This window comes from Protopterus annectens, chromosome 4.part0 (genome assembly GCF_019279795.1).
Source record: "Protopterus annectens isolate FY-2018-M chromosome 4.part0, PAN1.0, whole genome shotgun sequence".
Taxonomy (NCBI): Eukaryota; Metazoa; Chordata; order Ceratodontiformes; family Protopteridae; genus Protopterus; species Protopterus annectens.
Genome location: NC_056733.1, coordinates 1,261,415,106 through 1,261,435,745, shown reverse-complemented (window position 1 = coordinate 1,261,435,745; position 20,640 = coordinate 1,261,415,106). Strand labels below are relative to the sequence as shown.

The following is a 20,640-nucleotide window of genomic DNA, read 5'->3' as shown; positions in this document are numbered from 1 at the left end:
TAGTAGACCCCCCCTTTTCCATTAGGTGTTTGTGTGGGCGCGTGTGTGTTTTTTTGTTTAGAAATCATGGCCGAGGCCCCAAAGACCATCTTTTCTAAGTGCACTGAGTGTGGCCATAAGCTTTCCCCAGCGGATGGCCACACTCAGAGCGTCCTCTGCCTGGGGGTACCACATTTGACATTGGGCTGCCAAATTTGCACAGCCTTTAACCCCCGAGCCCTGAGGGATAGGAGGAATAAGCTGATTCTGGCAGGTCTCCCTACCCACAGAGTCGGCTTCCTCCTCCTCTCCCTCGGTGGCTACAGCCATGGCTGCTCAGCCTGCTGTCCCCTCTCCCCTGGCCGGGACTCAACCTCCCACTTCTTCCCAGGGAGAGAGGGACTCTAAAAAAGAAAAGAGAGAGAGGAGAGAGAGAGGGAGAAAGAGAGTCACAGAAGCCACAAGCGGTGGGCCGACTCAGCCCTCTCAGCCCTGCCTGCCAAGCTGCTCTCCTCACCCCGGAAGGTCTCCAGGCCTTCCTCCCCTCGACTCCATTCTCCACTCTTTTTGCCAGAGGAGGAGGCCTGACCATCTTCAAGGTTGTGGCAGCCTCCTCTAGGTCGACCTGTAGCCCTCTCCGACGATGATATGGACCGGATGATGCATCATTTTCTCCAAACCCAACTGCAGATGGGAGTGCTGCTGCATCCTCCCCCTCAGGGGGGGGGAGTTCAACCTCACTTTTTCCCTGATAGCTCCTTCTCCGTTCCACTATCGGGTTTCGGATCCGAGGAGTCTTGGAGTCAGGGAGTCGGCGCCGATGGTCATCACTACCTCGACGCCGGCCATGCTCTCGAGTTTGTCAGATCCTTTTTCGGATCCAAGCTCTTGGGGCCGAGAGCCGTGCGTTGGATCCTAGAGGGCCAGTGTGTCTTCGGCTCCGTTTTGGTCGGAGCACACTTCCCTCTCGAGTCAGAGCGCTTCAGCTCAGACGCCGATCCCCGCGCCGGATCCGAGGGTATTAACCACGGAACCCAGAGAGATTGGTTCACCCTCTGCTTTCGACATGGTGGAGAGGGTCCTCTCGAGAGGTTCGAGACCCCCTGCTCTTTCTTCAGATTCCGCCCCCACTTCCTTGTAGCTGGGCTTGTCTTCCATCATCCAGTCCCAGGGACAGCCTGCATTGGCGCCCCAGCCCATTCCACTGGTGGTACACAACCCTGTTGGTGAGCCCATCCTTGGACAGTCCCACCGATGAGGCCCCTCACAAACATAAGTGTAAGAGGAGGTACTTGGACTCCCCTGAGTCCCTCACGGAGGACACTGATTTAGAGGAAGGGGAAGGTTCCCCCAGGTCACCCCCCCCTAGGACATCTCCTTTGGAGACATTATGGAAATGCTTCGCCTAAGGGGGGGGTGGTCAGCCCAAAAACCTTCCTCGGACGAGTCGGTGGTCCTGGAGGCATTCGATGCAGGCCCGTCTACTGCTTGGGTGTCCCCTCCGGCCGACCCCCCGGTTGACCTCATCACTACCAGGCGTGGAAGGAACCGGACACTGTAGAGCCAATCCCCAGGAGGCCAGATAGGATTCTTAGTCCCCCTGTGGATAGGACGGGTTGGAGTAAGGGTTCCCTGGTAGATGCCATGGTGGTGGTGGCAGCCACCAAGAAGGAACTTGCCCAGGATAGTTCCTTGATCCATCCCCCTTATAAGGAGTCTCGGACAATGGATCATATCGGGAAGCAGATGTTTGCTTCAGCTACCTTTTCCATAAGGGCGCTGAATTACTTGGCCCATGTAATTAGACTTCAGTGGGATCTGGTGAAAGAATACACTGAGTCTCCCCCTGAGTCCATGTCGGCCGAGGACAAACGGACTTTCTTGGCTCGCATGGCCACTCTGAAATCTGTTTCAAATACGTCTATGCGGCTACTTTCCCATGCCATGGAGGGGGCCACTAGAGCTAGCGGGTCCGGCATCGCCTTAAGGCGCCACGCCTGGCTCCGGCTTTGTGACCTCAGCTAGAAGGGTGTCGGAGCTTCAGGCCCTCTGTATTAAAGCCCTGTATCTTGTTTTCCATAAGGACAGGGTATCTCTCAGGACTAACCCATCTTTCCTACCTAAAGTGGCCTCCGAGGCGAACATCAGTCAGTCCATTAATCTCCCAGTTTTTTCTCCAACTATCAAAACAAAGAGGAGTGCAAACTTAATTTGTTAGATGTTCATAGGCAGTTACGTTTTTATTTACACAGAACAGCTGCCTTCCGCAAGTCTGATCAGTTCTTTGCTTCCTTTGCAAAACCCTTCTTGGATAAGCCAGTGTCGAAGGTGACTCTGACCAGATGGATTTCTAATTGCATTCTGCTCACATACAAACTATCTGGCCTGCCAGAGCCTATAGGGGTTCATGCTCATTTAACTCGCTCTATGGCTACATCTGCTGCATTCTGGTCGAGAGTTCCCTTGGATGACATTTGCTCTGCGGCTACTTGGGCATCCTCTCATACCTTTATCTCTCACTATAAATTGGATTTAGTGTCTAGAGGAAGGGCGGCTTTTGGCTCTGCAGTGCTCCGGAATATCCTTCCTTGAGGACCTCCCAAGTTTTTTGGTAGCTGGGGACTCTGTCCCACAGGTTGATGATCAAATGAAGTTACTTACTTCAGATAAAGAAGTTATGTACTCACCATAACATTCCATCTGAGTAGGTAACTTCATTTGTCAGCAACCGACCCTCCCTCCTTCCCCCTAACCTGGTTCTTTGATTACCTGAACCCTAGGATGGTTTTTCAGGTCATTTGTTAATCCTTAGGTTAGGATTCTTCAGGTTGTTGTTTTGTCATTGTGAGGTTATATAGGTGGGCAAACGCGATCTAAGGATTGGAAGGAGGTAGCAGGGTATTATGGATAAGGGGAGGAGCTTGGAGCTCGGATCTCTAGCTTGGAAAGCTGCCGGCTCGGATTCAGGTCGGATCTGATACCCACAGGTTGCTGACAAATGAAGTTACCTACTCAGATGGAACATTATGGTGAGTACATAACTTCTTTTTCATATAATATTTCCTTAAATCAAGCCTATTTGTCCTTTATTCTAATTCACTTGGTTTAACATTTGAAAAATATATGTAGACATGTGGTTCGGCTTATGTTTAATAGGAAATGTGGCCATAGGTTTTGTAATTTGACTAGTAAAGTATTTGCAGTGCAGTGACAAGGTATATTTTGTAGAAGATGATAAGGGTAGTGCCATCACTGTTTTAGATAACTATATCACTTTAGCAGGCAGAGAGTAAGCTGCTTGATAATAGAACTTAACAGTGGTTTCCTAGATATTGTGCTGAAAAGATGGTGGTGAACGTCAGTGTCATCCAATGTCATCTTATTTTAGTTCTCCATATGTCTGTGTAATAAGAGGCTTTGTCTACATATTTCTTCATTTTTGTCCAATTATTTCATGTGTTTTCAGGAAACCAAAGATGCATAAAAGTTTAGATGAATGCCAGATGAGTCTGGTAGTTGCCACTGGAGCTGGAGCAGTGAACCAATGGTAAACTATGTGGAACATATAATTAAGCCTTAAATTAATTCCTTAGCTTGTGATTTAAAAGATTCTAGAGTTTTTTTTTTTATTAAGCAAATCAGTATATTAGAATGGTAGTACTGATCTCATATTTTCATTACAATCTATGTATACCTAAATTGTAATAGAATTCTTCATAACCCAGGTACTGAGACAGTGCCGTTGTTACCAGCAAAGGATAGTAGAGTTCACAGAAGTTAGATTATTACTTCTCTCTGCTTTATTCAACATTATTTTTAATAAACTTATCAGTGTTTAATGAAATGCTTCTCCACTAAATAAGATGAGCTATGATGGGGGCTGCTATGGCCTCCAGCTATGCAAATGCTTATCTGGACCTATGAGGGGAAGAGTGCTCAAAGAAGTATGAGGTTTGGGCTGATGCTGCCATCTGTGTATGCGTAATAAAATACTTTTATTGTACAATGCACTCGAAAAGTTAGAGATCTTTTAAATATTACTAATTGAAACTACTGCTTATTTGCAGTTTACTTTTAATGCACATGAAAGACTCTCTCTCTAGACATGACACTGTATAAAGCTTAAGATGGTATAGCTACAAATAAAAACCTTACATCGTCATTTAAGTGCAGTACCATTTTCATTGCACAGCTGTGAAACCTAGATTTATTAGGCATAATAAGCTGACTACTAATTATGGTTTATGTTTTTTTATCTTTGGCAATCTTTGGTGGTGGCAATTTTTTGTTCATACCTTGCCATGCAGGTTTTTGATTTTGCACCTAATTTCCTCATTTACTTTCTTAAGTCACTAAGTATGTGTGGATTAATTTTGTTCTTAAGGGCTATACTGGGACATCACTGTAGACATTTATTTCTAAACTTTGGGTTGCATGTGTTTAATATTAGAACAGACACCTTATTGTGGGAGTTGATATGGAATTAGAATTTGTGAGTAAATGCAGTAGTGTTACCCATGGTGTCTTCAGGAGTGGGAGGCTCTTAAACCATCTAAGATCTTCAAGTAGCAATAGGAGATTTTACCTGGGAGAAATGTTCAAAGACAATGGGGTTTGTGAGCATTCTGATTTAGGGCCTTGTGTTGAATACCACAGAACTGTGAACAAATTTGACTAGTGGTGGTGGGACAGTGATAGGTATATAGCATATCAAAGCTATGTTTATGAGACCTGGTCAAGTAGATCCAAGTCCACTAGTGAAGAAGAGTACTGTTGGTAAAGAGAATTTGCACTGATGAACTCCAAAAAACATGCATATCTGTTTGTTGTAGTATAGGTTTGCCAGTTTATGGCTGGATAAAGTTTTAAGAACGATAGTGCTGGGATTGGATGGTGAGGGGATTCCAGTGAGTTGAGGTATGTCTCTTGGGGTGCAGGTGACATAGAGTGGGTTTTATAGATGCCATGGTACGACCGCATGTCTTGTTGAAAGTTACTAGAATATTGAGGGAGATGCAGATCATTAACTCATATTAGTCTTGATGTGATGGAATTTTAAATGAAGATGGTCGTACCATCCATCTGCGACACAGCTATCCTCCACAAAGTATCTGACTGAGTGGTATGCATTGAAACCTCATAGGGAGGGAGTGTTGGCTTTGTAAACATCTGCATTTTCCAGGATCAAGAAGGCCTTTGATGAGGGTAATTTCTTAGGTTTCTAGAGTTGAACAACAATACATTCAGTCAGCAGATGAAGGAGACTGGCATTGCCTAGTAAAGAAACTATGGGAATACCAAATATCTTGGCTGATATATAGAATCCCCAAGAAGAGATGAGCAGTCATCCCTAGCAAAACAGGCAAGGCTGTCAACCATTTTCTTCTAAGCTGACACACAGCATACCTCCCTAGAATGACAAAAATAACTGAGTCAGTTGTTGAAATCAGATATGTTTTATTTGCATTACAGAATCATTCTTGGTGATGATAGGATACTGCTCAAGACTAGTTGCCTTGTAACCTCAGAAACTTATTTGAAGAGCTCCATTGTATATATTTTCATATATTCCAGGAAGTTGTCTCTCAAATCCTTCACATGAGCAACAGCTATGTGGTTTGTATACTTGGAGTGGAGGACCTTAAGTGCCCTGGTAACTTGATAGTTCTGATGCTTATGAGGTAGTTAACTTTTCCCTTTCTTTGCTCAGCCTGGTGAATGGTGCTTCAGTGTATCTCACTGTTGAGTCACTTGTGATTAATACATTTCCATCTGCAGTGCTCCACTTGGGTAATTTGTACTTTGGCAAGCCAATTGGGTTACCCCTTGTTATGGTGATGGTATTGGGTGGTTTTCTGTATGCAGTAGGTTGAATGTTGCTTGCTGAGGCATAGGTGTAGCAGTCAGTTTAAGTGGAATTACTGCCTGTGTTGTGGTACACCAGATTGTAGTGGGTTTTGGTAATGACATTCCTGGTGGGATGATAGGTCAGGCTCCAGATTAAGTAAATATTTATACTTCTTACATATTGATTCGATGTGTGACGACAATAAGTGGTTATCAATAAGCGTAAGGCATTTGGTGTACTGCCTCAAGGTGCCTAGCTCCCCCAAGTTGGCAACAGATGGAGTAAGGGCAGAGCTTGGTTCCTTGATACAGAAATATAGTTAGCAGACAGTAAGTAGGTTTAAAGGTTTGTTTTTCAGCTAACCCTACCCGCCACCTGGCAGAAAGACACTAATATTCTAGGATTGTTAGCTGTGTGACTTTTTGCCCTGGGCACACCTTAGCAAAATAAAGATACCCTGCCACCAAGTTTTAATAAGGGGAAGGAAGCACAGCTATGCTATGAAAGGTGGCTAAGGGCAGAGATGGGCTGTTTAGGTTTTATAGCCATTTGACTTTTTTCTTGAATACAACTTGGCACAGCAATGCTTTATTCTGTACTGCTAAGTTTTAATAAGGAAAAGGGGGCACATCTGGCCTTTGATGGGAGAGTAGATGAGTAATGAAAACAGCAATGCATATTAGAGGAAGGGACACAGCTCAGTGCAGCAATATGTACACCTAGGCAGCTGCACTCTTATGCAGCAGTACATACACAGGTAGCTACACTACAGTGTAAGAGTGGTGGTGGGGCAGGAGGTGATGCAGGACAAATGGTGGTAAAGTAACTGTATGCAAAACATATCAGGTGATGTTAAGTTGTCAATCTCGCCTTCATTCTTGCTGGATGGGTTCGGAGCCGATCCTCGGCTCCGACTCGGCACTAGCTTTAGCTCGAGAACTCCTTTTACCAGCTCGAGGCAACCCTATATCCCATGATGCAAGGCGGAACTACCTCAGATCTCGTTTGCCGCTTAGCGAAAGAGGTCTCCTTTGCCAGCTGAGGTAAGTTTTTCTTGTTAAATAAGAAAAAAAGTTAGTTAGGGGTTTAATTTCCCTTCAGTGTCAGGTACAGCCCACCCTATTCCCTTCCTTTTTTAAACTTTTAATATAGTTTTTTCAGTGAAAGTTTTAGTCAGGCCTAGTTCCCCAAGTTATTCCCTTCCTGTGTGTCTGTATAGGGATTAAGTTGTGTGTTTGTGGGGACTGTGTGTGTATATCCTTTTAGGATGTCTAAGGAAGGCAAGGTCTCAGGCTTCAAGAAGTGTGACCAGTGCTGTCAGAAAATGTCCCTGACAGACGGTCACACTTCTTGTGTATTGCCTGGGGCCTTTGCACCTGCAGGACTCCTGTGCGTTGTGTCATGCCTTTAGCCAGCGAGTCCTGCAGGAAAGGAGGAACAAACTGATCCTCCGGGGTTTGTTGAAACCTGAAGGTTCTCCTCCTAAGCAAGGGGCAGGAAAACCTCTTAAGCCACCGAAGGCTCAGGCTACAGTGTCTAAGCCTCCTTCGGTGGCTCCGGCTCCGTCGGAGCCGATATCGGCTCCGGCTGGAACCGATGCTTCTTCTGCCAGAGTAGTGGGTTCGGTGCCGGCCGGCTCCGATACCCTGACTACTGTTGCCTTGTCGGCTGCGGCTGGAGCCGACACTTTATCAGCATCGGGCGAGATCCTCGGCTCCATCTGGGGTTCAAGGGACTTCGGCTCCGATGGCTCCGGCCCGCAAGAGATCCCGGTCCCCTTCGATACTAAGTATCCACTCGGCTCCGGGGTCTCCTCTTTTGTCGGAGCGGAGCCATCGGAGCCGATCTTCGAGATCTTCCAGGCTGTCTGACCACGATTTGGAGAGGGTGGTAAGCAGGCTGTTGAAGTCTCAGGCACTGGCCCAAATGCTACATAGCCCGTCTCAACAGACTTCGGCTACAGCCCCAATTCTTGAGATTCCTCCTCCGACTCCACACCAGAGTTCGGCGGCGGAGCTTCTTGGGACAGCGACTGTTTCGATGCCGGAGCCGATACATCCTTCGGCTCCGTCATCCTCGGCTCCGATCTCCTCCTTGAGACTTTCCTTGGAGGGATCCGGTCGTCGGGTTTCCACTGTCGGCTCCGAGGGGGCTAGTGGCATCGGACCCTTGTCCGACCCCGCTCTCCCTCTCGGGGCTTCGGCTTTGGTAAGCTCGGCGCCGACATCTGCCTCGGAGCCTTCTCTCTCCTTGGAGCCGACCATTCCTGTTTCTTGGAGCGGGTGTGTTCAGGTCTCCCGGGAGAGGTGCCTTTGAGGTGATGAGGAGTGTCCTGGCCTCTGAGCCTGGTCAACGGTCTATCCCTCTAGCTCCTCCCTCATCAGTGCCTGCAGAAGCCTCTTGCCAGCCTCTTGCTCTCAGGCCCAGGGATCCATCGCCCCAGGTTTCCCCACTGGGAATTTCCTCCTCTTCCGAGGTTTCTCCTGACCCTGCAGGTGAACCCCTCGGAAGAGGACGTAAGAGGAAACACACAGACTCCCTGAGTCTACTACATCTGATACCGACTTAGATGAGTCGGAGGGTTCCCCACGGTCCCCTCTGAGGATGTCTCATTTTCAGACATCCTTGAGCTCCTCAAACAGAGGGGAATTGGCCCTCCATTGACCCCTCCGAGGATGAGTCGGTATACCTGGAGGCTTTGGATCCCGACCCTCCACCTCCTGGGTGTCTCCGCCTTCGACCCACTCATGCAGGTAGTGGCTCGGAAGGCGTGGGCGCTCCAGATTCTGTCGAGCCTGTCCCCAGGAGACCATCCAAATTCATCACGGCCCCTTCACACAAACAGTTTCTGTCGAAAGGTGTCTCTGTGGATGCTATGGTGGTGGCGGCCACTAAGAAGGAACTGGCGGATCCTTCAGTACCTGTCCATCCTCCTAATAAGGATTCTAGGACCATGGACAGGTATGGAAAGCGGATGTTTTCTTCAGCGACCTTTGCAATGCGTCGCTGAATTACCTTTGTCACTTCACCAGGCTTCAACGAGATATTCTCAAGGAACTGGGGAAGTAGTCCAGGATCCTTCAGCTGCTGGGGCTCAGGAAAAGATTGCCTCTCAGCTAGCTATCCTGAATTCGATATCTAACTCCTCCATGCGGCTCATATCTTATGCAGCCGATGGAGCGAGCAGGGCCGCAGGCACAGGTGTTGCTCTTAGGCGCCAAGCCTGGATGCGGCTGTGTAATTTTGCGGACCCCTTTAAGGCGTCCTTCACCAACACCCCTTTGACGGTTCGGCTTTGTTCGGACCTCAGGTGAAGGATACTTTGACCAGATGTGAACAAGGCGGTAAAACTCTTTCTGCCGTTGGAGTCCAGTTTTCCACTCCTTCTAGACCATATCCCAAGGGTCAGAAGGGGAAGATGTGGTTCCGTAAAGCCCAAGGAGCTACACGGACACACGTGGTCAGTTTACCCCTAGAGGCAGAGGGGTAACAATAATAGGCCGCCCTAGAGGCAGGGGGTCCTCAGAACCAGGGCAACAGGGAGCCTCTTCCTGAGAAGCCCTTTCAGCATCCCTGAGGTGTTGCCCGACTGTCCACCCTTGGAGGCAGTCGGGAAGAATTTCGCTGTACCCAGTAGCCTGGCAATCCCTATCACAAGAGAAGTGGGTACAGTCGATTATATCCGAGGGTTACAAAATCCCCTTCGAAGGTTTCCGTACCTCTACAATCCCTTCCAGACATCTCACCCGGTCAAGGGATTTGGCAAAACAGGAAGTTTTAAAACTCCTGGGAAAAGAGCCATCCAAACAGTGCCGGCAGACCAAGTAGGATCCGGCTTCTACTCAAGATTCTTTTGGTCCCCAAAAGGACGGGAGATTGGAGACCAATACTAGACCTAAGCAGACTAAACAAGTCTGTCAAAAGGCAAGATTCGGATGGTCACGCTGCAATCCATTCTGCCCTTTCTGGGCAAGGACAACTGGATGTGCTCGATAGACCTTCAGGATGCGTACTATCACATAAAGATTCACAGCCGCTCCAGAAGGTTTCTCCGCTGGCTGGGAGCCAGTCATTACCAATTCAGAGCACTGCCCTTTGGCCTCACTTCAGCCCCCAGAGTGTTCACCAAATGCATGGCGGTGGTCACAGCTCACCTGAGACATCGAGGATTCCAAGTGTTTCCTTATTTGGACGACTGGCTCCTCTCCGCCACCTCCAGGGATCAGCTTCTTCGGTCCAGAGATTACACCTTACAGCTTTGCAAGAGTCTAGGAATTTCGGTGAATTTCGAAAAATCCTCTCTGCTGCCTTGCCAATCTATCACCTTTATAGGCGCAGAGTTAAATACCGTCAAAATGTTAGCCACACTAACAAATCAAAGGATTCTGGACATCCAGAAATTTGTTCAGCTTCTGTTACAAAGCAACAAGGTCAAAGCCAGGTTTGTCTTGAAGGTTCTAGGCCTAATGGCTGCAGCCATTGTTCTTCTTCCACTAGCTCGCTTCCACATGCGTCTCCTGCAGTGGATGTTGTTCACGCAGTGGTCGTACCACGATCTGCCCATGAGACACGAGATCTTAGTGACACAGTCTTGCAGGGCTCATCTACGATGGTGGGTATCTTTCCCTCTTCTTCAGCAGGGCCGACCATTTGTTCCCCCTCCTCCAGTTGCCACAGTCACCACGGATGCCTCTCTGATCGGGTGGGGGCATTATCAGGGCAGGATGGTCCACGGACGTGGCAACCCATAGAATAACACCTTCACATAAAAGTTCTGGGGGTGAGAGCAATGCTTTTAACGTTGCAAGCCCTCGGCGACTTTCTTCCCACAGGGACTATTGCAGTACAGACGGACAACATGTCCGTGGTCTGGTACATCAACAAACAGGGCGGAACCAGGTCCTATCCCTTATGTCGAGAAGCTCTCAGACTTTGGCAATGGGCGATCTCTTCTCAGCGGTTTCTGATAGCAACGCACATCCCGGCAGGTCCAACCTATTGGCGGACAGGCTAAGCAGATCTATTCTGATGCCTCACGAGTGGTCTCTCAATCAGTCTGTAGTGGATCAGATTTTTCTGAAGTGGGGCACCCCTTGTTGCGATCTTTTCGCTACCCCTCAAAACAGCAAGTGCCCAGATTACTTCACACTATTTCCTCTTCCAGGCCAACCCTTGAGAGACTCTCTAACCCAGGATTGGCCTCGGGACTTCTTTATGCTTTTCCTCCCTTTCCATTGATTCCACAAGTCATTCAGAAAGCCACCGTTTTGAGAGCCAAATTGATCCTCATTGCTCCATATTGGCCTCGACAAATTTGGTTTCCGTCTCTACATCGTCACCTTCTGGTGCAGCCCTGGCATCTGGACCCAGTTGCGGATCTTTTGATCCACCAGTCGGGTCAGCAGCACCGAGCCATTCATTCTCTCAACCTCACTGCTTGGTTGCTCCACTTCCTTCCTAGCCAGGCTACCAATGATTTCTGACTCGGTCAGAGACATTTTAGTGTCTTCTTTAAAGTCGTCCACTAGAACTGTTTATGCTAGCAAGTGGCGACGTTTTTCTATTTGGGCAAACGCCAGAAATATTGATCCCTTCACCGCTCCTATACATTCTGTTTTGGATTTCCTGGCGGAGGTTTTTCATTCAGGATCGTCATCATCTACAGTCAAAGTACAAATGGCTGCTATTTCCAAATTTCATGTTGGCTTGCAGGACAATAACATCATGTCTCATAGGTTATGCAAAGCCTTTTTGAGAGGAGTTTTTCTCCTAAAACCGCCTGTGAAACATCCTCCTCCGCAATGGGATCTGAACTTAATGTTGGCATCCCTAATTCTACCTCCTTTCGAACCGTCTGCTACGTGTTCTTTAAAGTTGTTGACATGGAAAACTATATTTTTGCTGGCTGTTACTTCTGCAAGAAGAGTTTCTGAGATTCAGGCCCTCTGTATTCGTTCACCTTATCTGGTGTTTCATAAGGATAGGGTTTCGCTCAGGACTAACCCTTCCTTTCTTCCCAAGGTTGTATCTCAAGCCAATATTAACCAATCTATTGATCTACCAGTTTTCTTTCCTAACTATTCTGACAGAGCTGAACAGAAGCTGCATTTTTTGGATGTTCATCGTCAGCTCAGGTACTACTTACATAGGACTAAACAACTTAGAAAATCAGACCAATTGTTTGTCTCCTATGCAGGAAGCAGGTTGGGTCTTCCAGTATCTAAAGTGACCTTATCTAGATGGTTGACTTCAACCATTTCCTATGTGTACTCTCTAAGGGACAAACAACTATCTTCTAAGCCAAAAGCTCATTCGACCAGGAGTCTATCCACTTCTGTAGCCTTTCAGGATAGACTTCCCATTGACACTATTTGTGCAGCAGCTACTTGGGCCACGCCTCATACTTTTGTGTCTCATTACAAGTTGGATTTGGCCTCCAGAGATAGGGCCAGTTTTGGTTCCACTGTTCTCAAGAGTCTGTTCCATTGAGCCACCCGGGATACAGGTGCTAGGGACGCGGTCCCATCCAGCAAGAATGAAGGCGAGATTGACAACTTAACATTTAGAAGTTATGTACCTACCATAACGCGTTCCATGTTAGTTGTCTTCATCTCGCTTCTTCTTGCCCCCCCTCCTTCCCCCTGGCCTGGACAGATCTTGGAGAGTTCCTATTAGATTGCTTCCTCTGGAGCATTGTTATGAGGACTTCTTTTAGGAACCATGGTTCCTAATTATATTAGGATAAGTCTTTAGCAGGGTTAGTTAGCTGCCAAACGAGATCTGAGGTAGTTCCGCCTTGCATCATGGGATATAGGGTTGCCTCGAGCTGGTAAAAGGAGTTCTCGAGCTAAAGCTAGTGCCGAGTCGGAGCCGAGGATCGGCTCCGAACCCATCCAGCAAGAAGAAGGCGAGATGAAGACAACTAACATGGAACGTTATGGTAGGTACATAACTTCTAATTTCTGGCTATTGCTCAGTGCCATGGTGTGTAGAGCAGCCCTGCAAAAAGAGTGCCAAGTCATGTAGTGACAGTCACACAACAGGTCTCACACCTGCGTTTGGTGCTGTAACATTAGGAGGCTGTTGGTTCTGTTCCAACCCTATGTGTATGGATTCATTTCTAGTATTGACACTACAGTGCATGATAAGGAGGTTGCTACACTCCTGAGTCTGCCATCCTTCAGATGACACGTTAAACTGAGGCCCTATCGGCCTAAGTTGGTGGTAGCTTATGTGGATGTCAAAGATTTCACAGTTCCTTTTGAAAAGAGTAGGGGAAATTCCCAGATGCCTGGCTAATTTTTCCTTAGTAGTATAAATACCACACTCCGGTCTTCACTGAAAAGAATTCACTAGCCTATTGTAACTAACCCATTCAACACAGGATAAATAAATGAAAAGTAAAAGTCATGCAGTGTTTAAAAGGGCATTTTAAAGGATTGCAGCCAGTCGCATACTACAGTGTAAAATGGCCAGTTGTCAGCCAATCTGTCAAAATGTAACGATTCCCTTGTCCCACATGAAAAAAAGTACAGTTCCCAGAAACTTGTTTAAATTACACTTGAGCAACGGTAAAATTTGCAGTTTGTCTACAAACTAAATAGAGCTGCAAACAGGCCACTTCCCTTGTTATTCAGGGATCGGATTTCCGTAAAGTTCAGTAAACTCATAGAGTGGATTGCATGTCTTTGAGCAGCCCAGCATAAAAGCACACCATGCTGCACAAAGCTGCTGCAAATCACAAGCTATATTGCAGAGTGACCAGTTTCAGCCTTTTTCCTGAGAACACAGCCAATCCCCTTCCTCCACAAGAAAAAGTACAATTCCCAGAAATCAGTCTAACAGTTGATCAACAGTATAGTTTGCACTTTATCTTTACAAACCAAATAAAATTGCAAACAGATCATTTTCCTTAGTGTTCAGTGATCAGTTTTCAGTCATAGCAGAAGTTTTCAGCCAAATCCAGTAAACTGACAGAGAGCATGATGTATATTTTGAGCGATCTGGTGGGACACTATCTTTTGTGTGCCAAAATGGAGGAAATAACACTAAAATCGTTGAAAAAAATACAATTTTAGCCAGCAGATTAGTGAAAAAGTGTTGGGGCAGATTCAATAACACCTACATTACGTGTACAGTAAGTATACACAATCTGTATTCAAGAAACTCCCAACTACTTTCTAGTCACTCAGAAAGATTACACTAAATGTACACATAGTCTACACTTTGTAATAGCTGCAAGGAAATCAGTAGGAAAACTACAATTAGAAGGAAGAAGGTGTGTGCTATAGTTGTGTTGATTGTTCGCTCAGAACATTGTACACTTAGCTGTACCTCTCAGCCTCTTAGAGAAAGAAATCTGGACAAAGCCATAAATAATGGGGAGACAAAGGCCCAAAAATAGGGTCAATTTTTAAATATTGCTCTTACAAACTAAGAAAGTAGATAAAATAATAACTTTTGTGTTAACATACAATTTTGAAGGACATGAAGTCTGAAACTCAAATGTATGTGATTATTTTCTGACTTCATTCCTGAAAAACACAATTTTATGAGAAACAAACCAAAAATATGAAGCAAAAAGTCTGGACATTCTGAGAAAATCTGTACAGCTGAGAGGTATGGTGTAGGTATTAATGAATCCTAGAGGTTATCCATGTAAGTGAGAGCTGTTCAAATTGTTCATGTCCCAAACAACAGGTTTCAGCACCCTGTAACTGGAAACATATATAGATTTAGATAGTACATGGATTGTAACACTGCTGTGGTAGTATATTTAACCACATACCAAATTTACCAAACTTGTATTTATAGTGGGATGACCATGAGGTCTTTGCAAGACAGAATCAGAGCATGCACGTGAAGTAAGAAAATGCAATGGTATAGTTTGATTTATTTATTTAGTCTGTTGGTTTAATCCAGTTTAGTACTGCATAGTAAAGAAACATGATGAAACACAAAAGTGAAAATGACTGATGCCACTGTATGAATTTACATTTTTAAAATTTACATTTATAAAGTTGCAAGAGAAATCATATTATGTAATATGAAATGTCATAAATAAAAAAAGGAAGAGTACAAAGTAGAGTTTCGTCAGAAAGAGTAAATTTACCAGTTATTTACATTACGACAGTTTTCATCCCCTTTTCATGAAATTTAATGTATTTCGAGGCCAAATTAGTAGAGTACGTTGTTTAATTAGTGATGATGGAATTTTCCTAGAAGAAATTAACAAAGTTATAAAGTTGTTTCAAGAAAGAGGATACCCTTTAGAAAAACTACATTTAATTTCTGATGATGTAAGAAAACAAAGGTATGAAAAGTATCCCCCAATTTTAAAAGCAGGCTTTTGTGCCAAAAAGATAACAGAAAATATAGAGTACACTTGTTCTTTTCCTATACCTATAAGCGTGGAAGCAACAAGAATACATGAAATTATTAGTAATATTTGGAAAATCTTGACAAGAAATCAAGAGCTTGCTAGGATTATAGGGGACAAACTAAAATTAATTTATTAAAAAAACTCAAAATTTGAAACAATTTTTAGAAAGTTCTTCTAATATAAGGGTGCAGTCAGATCTGAATAAGGAAGTAGGAACCTTTCCCTGTAATGGTTTTTCACAGTGTAGATTTATTTTGAACCTATTAACTACCTTTACGTTGCTAAAGATTCACTTGTCAGACTGAGGGGTTAGTTTATGTTGAAGTGTGTTCTATGTGCAAACATTTTATGTAGGTAAAACTACACGTACACTGGCAGGTATAATCAGGGAACACATTTTTGCAATACAAAAGGAGGATAATAGTGACGCATTGGCTAGACATTCACAGATATGTTCAGATTTTAAAAAGTTTCAATTTATGGTAGTGGAAAAAGTTAACAGGGAAAGGGTTATAGACACTTCTAATGCATATTTAGAGTACTTGGAACTGACATGGCAGATTTTTTTAAGAGCGGACATTACGCCTGGAATTAATGATAAAAATTTCTATAAATTGCTTTTTTAAAGTTTAAAAATATTTAAATAGTTAATATAAATGAATCCACAGCAACATCCAACGAGATTACAAGAGAAATCATATTATGTAACATGAAATGTCATAAATAAAAAAAAGAAAACGAAATTTCACTGGTGAATATTGCTGTATTTTATCAGAACTCTGTGGGATATGAAGGTTTCAAAAGTTTTTTTTTTCAAATATTATATATATTGTGCCTATTAATCAAGGATAACATTAATGTTAAGTTTGAATTATGTGGATATCATTGGCAGGCCTTGCTTAAAACTTATATGCTGCCTGGATTAAATAAACATGTTAGAATTAAGCTCTTATTGAAGTTAAGGCTCTTAAATCATTAAATTGGGTGTTTTCTGACTGAATGATTATAAGTCCGTTACAAGTATTATGACTGATGTGATTTTGTATAAAAGAATCCCAGGATGCTCTTTATCTTTTCTGATGAAATACTGTTAATTATGAAAATGCTACCTGAACTTTAAGGAATCAGTTGTTTTTTTATATTGCATTTTAATTATTAATATATTTTGTAGCGCATGAATGGTGAAGATTAATGTTGGTATGTATAATTTTTATTGTGGAAACTATATGCACTCTGCACAGGGAATAGCAGATTTAGAAAGTAGTCTGTCTGGGTAAAAAATAAATAAAAGCTAGAAAGAATTGCTCCCTCCACCCTGCCAATGTACTGTTCACTTTGGATTTTAAGGGGGAAACCTCAGAGGGAGAGCTGTATAAAGGTTGATTGAATGGAAATGGGAACCAGGTAGACCTTTCCAGCTGTTAGTAGGGTGATTATTTTTTATAAGGATGCTTGTAAAGATACTTTCTTATTCTTATCTGTTATTTACTGAATGCCATTGCAAAATGTCTGGTGACTGGCTCGTCTACTGTTTGGTTTTGCTCTGTTACCATAGCAGACATTTTCTGCATGCTGTTTTACCATGGCTATCATACCCATTTTGCTTCTTCTGAGCAATTGAGTTTTTCTAGTATTTTTGTAAACTTGTATCCTGAGGCTAGTTGCTCTTTATTTGTCTTTAACATCTGGCTTTTACTGTAATGCTGGGTAATCCCTAAACATATTTAAAATAATACATGTAATTTTTGTGTTGTACAGCTAAATTTCATGTTGTTTTACTTGTATTTATTTTACTTGTGTTTTTTCTTAATTAATTAATTTATTTTTTACTACTGGAACTTCATGAGGGTCGTCTTGTTTTATGTGCTTATTGCTATGTGAAATGCTTAGATTATAAGCACTATAATAATAAACTTGTATATGTTTGGCATTTAGGGAGAGAGGAAGTTTTTGTAGACTTGTTTCCTTTGACATCAGAAGAACATGGGTTAAGTATTGTTGAAGTAACAAAGTAAGGGTGTGGATGAAATCAGGGATCTGTATAGATTTCTGTTTGCAATCTGATTCTCAGCCATTATATCATTGACAAAAGATGGTTCATGTGAGTCTGAAGCTGGAGAAACAGAAGGGTAAAAATGTTTAGCTGCACAGATTATAAACATTTAAATTGCACCCTATTAAAAAAGGGAGACAGTAAATTTGATGTTATTATTTTCATTCATTCTTCAACTGATGGGTCTCCAATTTGATTTTGATCTAACTCAGCCACTTCTTCCAGATCCTCGTATCTAAGTCTCAAGCTCCTCCCCTTACCCATAATGCCTTGCCAACTTAACATATCTCAGATCTCATTGGCCTCGATATCACTAGATGCGGGTCCTCCCGCTGTCGAGTATTGGGTGAAATTTAAGATAAAACCGTGGGTTTTTAAACAAATTTCTTTCCATTAGGCTATCCTTTAAGCTTCTCTTCACCTTCCTCCCTTAATTCAGAGTTTTTTCACTTATTCTTCTACTTGTGAGGTCTTTTCTTTCATTTCTACCAAACCTTCAGTATTTCCTTCTAGTACCATTACTGGTACTTTGTGTTTCCTTTTTCTTCCCCTTGTCTCTTTCTACCTATATTCAGAGTACTTTTTACTACCACTGTTGGTAGTTTCTCTTGTTTTAAAAATAATAATAATGTATACTAATAACTATTTTCCTTTCCTTTTAAAACTAGAACTCTGGGATGAACTGGTTTCAAAAATTGCATCTACAGTGGGCAGAAAATACCCAGTTCAGTTGCCTACAGGGAATGCATTCATTGTTTGTCCACTCCTCATTTAGATTCAGGATGTTCTGTTTGTGCTGGCTTCAACGTCAGGGCACTTGCTAATAGATGAAACAAATTACTTTTGAAGGGCCACCTTCTTCTTCTTTATATTCCTCAATTCCAAATGGGGCTCAAACCCCCTGCAAAAAATCAAAGGAAAGCCTGACTCGGCTCCCAAAGACAAGGATCCAGGAAAAAGTTTCCGGATCCCTCAATGTCTTTGGCTCCATCCAGAAATTGGATCCGACTACCACAGATCCTACTGCTTAAAAAACAAAATCACCTTGGATCTGGTAGCCTCATTGTTAATCACATCTAATAACTATTATGCTCCCTTCCCCATTTTTACAGAGGTCTCCAGTTAAACACTCAAGGCTGCCATCTACTAGCTCCTCACTCAGGCTTCCCAGGAGCTTGCCTGAGGTCAAAGTGGATAGAATGATGAGGACATTCCTCAAAGCTCAGATCCAGATGGGCTAATTCTGGCTTAGTCTTCCATCAGATTTGTTTGCCTGCCCATTACCAGTCCTCCTTTAGCTTCTGCTTCTCTGATCTGGCCTGTAGTTTCGGAGCCCTCAAATTCAAGATTCCTGCAGGTGTCCTTATCAGATCCCCCTGGAGGTGGCCTCATCAGATCCGAAGACTGATTGTTCTTCAACTCCAGTTGCTTCCCTGAGCTGTCTGACTCCTTGCCTTTCAGAGCAGGAGGACTCTTGGAGCTGAAGCACCAGATCAGGGGACCAGGGTTGACTGAAGTTGTCGTAGCCATCCTTGCCCCTCAGAGTTTTGCACTGGACAGCTCAAGTTCAATTCCATCTTCTGGTGGATGGCCTCGATGGATTCAGGGATCGGCAGTGCAAAAATGTCAGCTTCAATATCTCTAGCTCATTCTCTCATAGGCACTCTGCCTTCAAGATTGTAGAGAAGGCCTTCTCTTTACCTAGAAAAAGGATATGCCTACCTCCTCAGATCATATATCTCTGTCACCTTTGGGTCTTTGCTCTAAGCCTCATTCTTTGCATCCACTGGGGTAGCCAGCCTATTCAAATCTCCAGTCAGGACTCCCCTATCGCTTTTGATGCCTCACTATATCATCCAACTGATAAAGTCCCTTAGAGGAAAACTTGTTGGTCTCAGACAAGCTCCTAGAAGACCTGAATGCAAATCTCTCACTGAAGGCACCAGTTTTGATGAAGGGGAAGGGTCACTCAAATCTCTACTTGAAGATGTCTCCTTTGGAGCTATCCCTGAACTCCTAAAACAAAAAAGTGGTTGGTCTTCCATTACCCTATCCTAAAAATAGTCATTGTTCCTGGAGGCTTTCCGGTCAGTTATGCCAGTCATTACCAGTAAAGAGCACTGCCCTTTGCCCTCACCACAGCCCCCAGGGTGTTCATGAAATGTATGGCAGTGGTAGTATCTCACCTGAGATTACTGGGATTCAGAGTTTTTCCATAACAAGACATCTGGCTCCTAACCATCCAGTCCAGGCATCTGGTTTTATAGGCAAAGGACTATTTGCTCCAGTTGTGTCTTCACCTAGGAATCACAGTCAGTTACGACAAATCACAGCTCACACCTATGCAGAGTCTAGAGTTCATAGGTGTTCATCTGGACTGTCACTCAGAAAGCCTGTCTTCTTCCAACATGAATTCAGACACTCATATACCAGGTAAAAAAAGTGATCTCACATCCTATCTCCTAGCATTGACTAATCTTACTGGCCTTGGGATCCATGGCAACAGCAATCACCCTAGTTCCCTGGTTTGACATGCAGATTCTGCAGTGGACTCTGTTGGTACAGTGATCTGTTCTTTAGCAGCCTTCATTCGCCCCAGTCAAAATCAGACAGTCTTGCAAAAAATATCTTCTTTGGTGTCATCACTCAGACAAGTTTCTCAAAGCCGTCCTTTTGTTCTTCCCTTGCCTACTGCAACTGTGACCACTGACACCACCCAACTGGGGTGAGGGTCACTACTTGGGAAGGACAGTCCAAGAGGCATTTGGTTTCCAGAAGAGGCCAAGATGCATATTAATGTCCTGGAAATGAGAACAGTCCTGCTAGAGTTGCAGGCCTTTCAAGACACTGTCCCCTCCAGGACAATTATTTTTCATACATGCAGTATATCGTTAGTCTAGTACATCGACAAACAGGGAGAAACCAGATCTTACCCACTATGTTGAGAAGCAATGAGAGTGTAGAAATGGTCAATGTTTTCCGGCTGCATTCTCATAGCAATGCACATAGCAGGAGAAAGCCAGTATATAAAACATCTGGAATAGCCTCATGTTGATCAAGAACGAATGCAGGAATGGTTAAGGAGAGGTGAATTCACATCAAGAAATGAAAGGTTAATATTGGCAGCCCAAGATAGTGGGCTACGTACATGCTGGTTTACAAAGTCCATTGAACATGTGGGAGAAACAGACATATGTAGGTTTTGTAAAACCGAATTGGAAACAGTCACATACCTTGTTGCTGGTTGCGACGCACTAATGGCAGAGGGACTGTGTACTGAAAGGCATAATAATGTGGCAAGACTGTTACACTGGAGATTGTGCAAATATTATGGTACTGAAGTGGCTGAAAAACACTGGAAACATGAGCCACAAAGAA

At 43.9% G+C, this 20,640-nt stretch overlaps 1 protein-coding gene across 1 annotated transcript in view; it reads left to right on the top strand.

Moving 5' to 3' along the window:
* ARHGAP26 (Rho GTPase activating protein 26) overlaps window positions 1-20,640 on the top strand; it is a 3,815,868-nt gene that overhangs the window by 3,570,010 nt on the left and 225,218 nt on the right. The gene's annotated exons all lie outside the window — the stretch shown is intronic.